Raw genomic sequence first — 6,000 nt, 5'->3', positions numbered from 1 at the left:
GACAGTCCCCCCGCAGGCCACCAGCACACAGCATATCTGCCCAGAGGACCCCTCCTCTCTGGGACCAGTCAGTCCTGGCCTTCAGTAAGGCCCCCCCCGCACCGTCCTTGGTGCCTGTGGCCAGGGTATCAGGGGATGGGGCTCCCTGTGGCTGGCTCCCCTCCCTGGGCACTGTTGTCATCTGAGCCTGGAGGTTGAGCTGGGCTGGATGTCTGTGCCCAGGGCACAAGCCTGCCCTACCCAGGAGCTGGGCCCACCACATAAGCCGGGACCCCCAGGTGGCAAAGCCCTCAGTGAGGGCTGACCAGATCGAGAAGGGGGGCTGTGCAAACCTGGGGCCCAGCATCCCCAGGGGCTGGCACCTGTGACTGCCCTGTGCATTTGCAGAACTCCCCATGGAAGTGGCGAGCGTGCGTGTGTGTGTGTGCGCGTGCTGTGGGCACATGGACAGGTGTGCACCGGCTGAGCAGTCACACCAGTGCTCACTCACAGGCCCACCCCCTCACACAGCAAGGAGCACAGACCACACAGACTTGGTGACCAGCCCTACGGAGCACGTGTGAGCGGACCCAGAGCAGCGGGGAGGGGGCTCGTGACTGGGCCCTGTGTCTCCTCCAGGGTACTTGTAACAAGCCCCTCCCCACTACCAGGGCTTCGCCACACACGGATGCAGAGAGCGCTGACAACCCTCCTGCGATGGAAGAAACACGCCAGGCAGAGGGGCAAATCGAGGGAGCTGGGGCTCAGACCCGTGGTTGGGGGTGCCCAGACCCTCAGGGCGGCCGGGCCGCAGCACGCGGAGGAACCCGGCGGCGCGGCTCCGTGAAGCCCGCCCGGTCGGAGAGCCGGCCTCTTCTCCCCCCCGCGGGCTGGGGCCGGCCCAGGGCGGAGGGGTCGCCGAGGGCGCCGGCTCCCCGGGAATTCCAGGCGCGTGTGTTAGCGCGCTCGGCTTCGCCGCCCCTCGGCCCCCTCGTGCCCCTCGGCGGTTTGGCTCCGAGAGCTGGATTCCCAAGGGGGCGGGGCGGGGCGGCCCTGGCACCCCGCACCCCCAGAGCGGCCCTGGCAGGAGCGGGCCTCCCTCTACTCCCTCTCACTTTCTGCGCCCCAAGGGTCGCAGCTCCCCGGGGAAGGAGCGGAGAGGGCGGGCACAAGAGGACTCGGACTGGGGAAGGGACGCCCCCGGCCCTGGGCGCCCGCGCGCGCCGGGAATTTTCATCCCCTTGGGGGAGCGGGCTCAGCCCTGCCCGACAGACAGATGAGACCCCCTAGGTCACGGCCGTCCGGCTGTTTCTGTGCAGACCTCTACGTGAGCTGGGGCGGCGTCTGGATCTCGGGTGCGAATCCCAGTTGGGCTTTGATTTTCGCATCTGGAAAATGGGAAGCAGAGCAGCGCCTGCCTCGCACAGTATCGCGCAAATAGAAGCCGCCACGGCGAGCGCCGCCAGTGCCCAGGGTGCGGGGACCCAGGACACCCACCCTGCCCGCCCCGGCTCGCTCTGGGGCTGCCTGGAGCCCCTGCGGGCCGCACACACCGAAGTCTCTCCCCGCCCCGGGCCCGCCCGGCGCTGCTCTGCCAGCGGCCTCGACAGGCTCCGGCGCGCTCAGGCCCGCGGGGCGAGGGTGGGTGCGCGCCGGCCCCGACCGGAGCGCGCCGGGGTCGGAGGGGCCAGGGGCGGCTCTAGGCGGCGGGAGCGGGTGGAGGCGGCGAGGGGTTGCGGCAGGGCCCGGGGCGGAGCGGGCTGGGGAGCTCGGTACGGCGGGGCCGGGCTCGGGGTCTAGACCGGGTGAGGGGAGGGCGCGGGGAGCCGGGCGTCTCGGGACACGCCCGCGGCGCCCCGCGCCTCCGCGTGCCCCTGGGCGCCGCTCGCCCGTTTCTCCGCGGGGGAAGCGGTGGGTCCCGCGCACCCGCGGGAAGGGGGTTGGGGTTTCTGTGCCAGCGGCCGGCGTGCTGAGCGGGTCGCTCGTGGTAACCCGCTCGTGGTACCCGGGGTTGCTCGTGGTAACGCAGACAGCACGAAGCGGTGCGGGTCAAGCCAACCGGCGGTCTTGGGCCGCGCCTCCGCCTCCCACTGCCCTCACCGGCCCCTCGGGGCCCGGGCTCTGGGCCGGGAGGCGCCCGCGATCGGGGGAGCCCCGAGCGAGGCCCGCGGACGCAGGGCCGACGTCGGCCAGCAGGCGGCGCGGCGCGGAGCCCCGCCGACCCGCTTCCCTAGGCCCGGCCGCCCCGTCCCGGAGCCCCCACCGGGATCGCAGACGGGAACCCAGGCCCCCGAGCCCTCGCCTCATCTTGAAGTTTGCGTGCAACAGAGGGGCAGGAAGGCGGTTTCTTGGGGCATTAGGTGCATGAAACTTGCGGAGCCCAGCTGTATCCCTAGGAGGTGACCTTGAACACGGCCCAGGCTCTCCCTTCACTTCCCCTGTGAAAATAGGGGGTGGGGGCGGGAAGAGAATTCCCCGCTGCTGGCCGGCCTTGGTCCGAGGAGACACGGGCCTTCGGGAAGCTGGGCGGCTGGGGTGTCCGGGGGGAGAGGGCTGACGGCAGGCCCACTGGAGGCGGGGTGGCGCCCCTCTCTGCTCTGGGTGTGGCTGAGCCAGGAGAGGCTCCTCGGGACAGAAGCCCCTGCCCTGAGCCCAAGGGCCCTGTGGGGCTGGGCCTGGGGCTGGACGCCTGGGAGGGTCCGCCTGTCTGCAGGGCCTGTGGGGAATGGGATGGAGGAGGTGGGCCAGCCCAGTCTACAGCAGCGCCCCACCCCAGTCAGAGATCGGCTGTGGCCCCAGCCTGGGGGCGCCGTGCTCACAGCAGGCCTCCTGCCGGGGACTCCTCCCCAGACCCTGGCCTCCCAGTGTCCAACCCCATGGAGGGAGGAACAGGTCAGCCGGACCCCCTCTTCCAGCTGCGGCGTTGCCCACACCCCGCCCCACTCGCTCTGGTGCCCAGGGCCTGCCCACCCGCCCCTCCCCTGTCTACCCATTCCCCACCTGGTGCCCGGGCCATCAAGGGTGCAGCCTTTCCTGAGCCCCTCCATGCACTAACCCTGAGGACTGGCTTCTGTGTCCCCTCAGAGAACCCTCTTCTGGGCCTGGGCAGAGAAAGAGTCACCCAGCGGGCTCGGGTGTCCACCCGCTGCGCAGTCCAGAGAAAGGTTTAGCCCTTGCCTGGCTCCTAGGAGGCACCCTCCGAGTCCCTGGAGTGTCTGAGTCGGCCTCTCCTAAGCGCACAGTGGGCCCTTGGCTGAGTGGTGGGCGGGCAGCTGCCCCAAGGTGCCAGTCACTGGGCCTCTGTCCTTGGCTCCCCATTTACTGGGGCACAGGTGCTGGAAGCAGTGCGCCTGGCTGTAGGCGGAGCTCCAAGCAAGCCAGCGGGACTTGTAGGGGAAAGGGAGGGGCCTCGTGGGTGGATAGAGAGCTGGGCGGGTGGATGCATGGAGGCAGGAAGGGAGGAGTAGGGGGGTGGGTGGGTGGATTCGTGGATGCAGGCAGGGAGGAGTAGGGGGGCGGACGGATGGATGCGTGGAGGCACGAGAGAGCAATGCGGCGTGTTGCTCATTGTAGAAACAGGCGAGGCGGCGTGTTGCTCAGTGTAGAAACAGGCGAGGGGTACGTGAGGTTTCACTGTATGACTCTTTTAGCTGTGCTGTGTGTTTGAAAATATAAAACAATGTTGGGGAAATGTTTGTAGATAAGCCCTGTAACACACATGTACACACACTGCTGAAAACTCACGGGCTAGGACTTCCCTGGTGGTCCAGGGGTTAAAAATTCGCCTGCCAATGCAGCGGACGCGGGTTAGATCCCTGACGCGGGAAGATCCCACATGCCGTGGGGCAACTAAGCCCGTGGGCCACAACTGCAGAGGCCACGCGCTGTGACCACTGAAGCCCGCGTGCCTGGGGCCCGTGCTCGGGAGCGGGAGAAGCCCCTGCTCGCCGCAACGGAAGGAAAGCCTGCGCACGGCACTGAAGGCCTCGTGCAGCTGAAAATTGACAAATTAATCAACAAAAGTCTTAAAAACATCATAAGCTAAAGAAGAGATCATAATAGAACTTTTTAAATACCTAGAGCTGAATGGTAATAAAAACACTGTGTATCCAGACTTGTAGGGGGCTGGGCAGCAACGGCAGTGCTTCCAGATACGTGGGTGGGAAAGAGGGAAGCCCCGAATTTGTCAGCTGCATCCCCATCTCTCGGGGGAAGGGCAGTAGGAGGGCTGCAGAGGGGCTGGGGGAGTAGCCCCCTTCTGCACCAGTAGCCACTGGGCTGGAGCCCTGGCCAAAATCAGACACCATCCCCATCAGCTGCATCCCCATCTCTCGGGGGAAGGGCAGTAGGAGGGCTGCAGAGGGGCTGGGGGAGTAGCCCCCTTCTGCGCCAGCAGCCACTGGGCTGGAGCCCTGGCCAAAATCAGACACCACACCCTAGAGGGACTACACGGAATGCAGGTTCTCTCTGCGTTTTGCTAATCAAATGAAAATGTTGGGGGAAGAAAAGAAGGCATTGATGGGGGGGGGACAGAATAACTCTGGAGAAATCTTGAAAATAGAGATAAAACCAAGCTTGGGAAAGGATGAAGCAGGAAGCAAAGGCGAAGGAGTAGGTCTACAAAGACAAAGTTTGTTCTTTGAAGAGAATCAACCAACGAAACAGACCAACTTGTGAGAAAAAGGAAAGAAGTGCTTCCCTGGTGGCGCAGTGGGTGAGACTCCCCAGTCCCACGGCAGGGCCCAGGTTCCATCCCCGGTCCCACGGCAGGGGCCCAGGTTCCATCCCCGGTCCCAAGGCAGGGCCCAGGTTCCATCCCCGGTCCCATCCCCGGTCCCATCCCCGGTCCCATGGCAGGGCCCAGGTTCCATCCCCGGTCCCACGGCAGGGGCCCAGGTTCCATCCCCGGTCAGGGATCTAGATCCCACGTGTCCCAGCTAAGAGCTCGCAAGCCAAGCAGAGGTTGACGCGCCACAACCAAGACCTGGCACCGCCAAGTAAATGAATCAGTATTTTTAAAAAAGGAAAGGAAAACACAAAGGTAACAACGTAAATCGGAAAGAAGATGCAATGTCAGACTTAAAAGGAACTGAGAGGCCACAGACTAACAGAAAACTGTTGCAAAATGTGTATCAGATAAAGGGTTTGTTTTCAGAATCAGTAAAGAACGCCCAGAACTCAACAGCAAAGGAACAAACAACCTGATTGGAAAATGGGCCGGAGACAAAGGTCCATATAGTTCAAGCTACGGCTTTCCCAGTGGTCATGCACGGATGTGCGAGCTGGACCCTAAAGAAGGCTGAGCACAAAAGAATTGATGCTTGTGAACTGTGGTGCTGGAGAAGACTCTTGAGAGTCCCTTGGACAGCAAGGAGCTCAAACCAGTCCATCCTAAAGGAAATCAACCCTGAATATTCATTGGAAAGACTGATGCTGAAGCTGAAGCTCCAATACTTTGGCCACCTGATGCCAAGAAGAACTGACTCATTGGAAAAGACCCTGAAGCTGAGAGAGATTGAAGGCGGGAGGAGAAGGGGGCGACAGGGTGAGATGGTTGGACGGCATCAGCGACTCAATGGACATGAGTTTGTGCAAACTCCGGGAGATGGTGGCGTGCTGCAGTCCATGGGGTCGCAGAGAGCTGGACACGACTGAGCGAATGAACAGCGAGAGATGTGAACGTGGCAGGGAGGAAGGCTTCCTGCTAACGGTGGATAAGCACGTGGAGAGACGCTTCCTCCCTGTGTCATTAGGCAAATGCAGATTAGACCACAGTGCAATACCACCTGTGAGAGAAAGCAGACACTAGTAACACGGGTGAAAGAGCAACCCCACATGAGGAACTCCGTGGCAAAACTGAACAGAGCTTCCGACGTGTCGCCGGTGAGAAGGCAGAGCAGAGCCTGGTGGAGGCGCGGGGTCACATCTCAGCAGCTGGTGACCCAGGGCTTCCACTCCCAGTATTTACTCAAGAGAAGTGAAAGCTCACGTCCTTGCAAACGCCTGTGCATGAATCTTTAC

The sequence above is a fragment of the Ovis canadensis genome, chromosome 18 (assembly GCF_042477335.2).
Source record: "Ovis canadensis isolate MfBH-ARS-UI-01 breed Bighorn chromosome 18, ARS-UI_OviCan_v2, whole genome shotgun sequence".
Classification (NCBI taxonomy): Eukaryota; Metazoa; Chordata; class Mammalia; order Artiodactyla; family Bovidae; genus Ovis; species Ovis canadensis.
The sequence above is the reverse complement of the archived record's forward strand: the minus strand, read 5'-3'. Positions refer to the sequence as shown.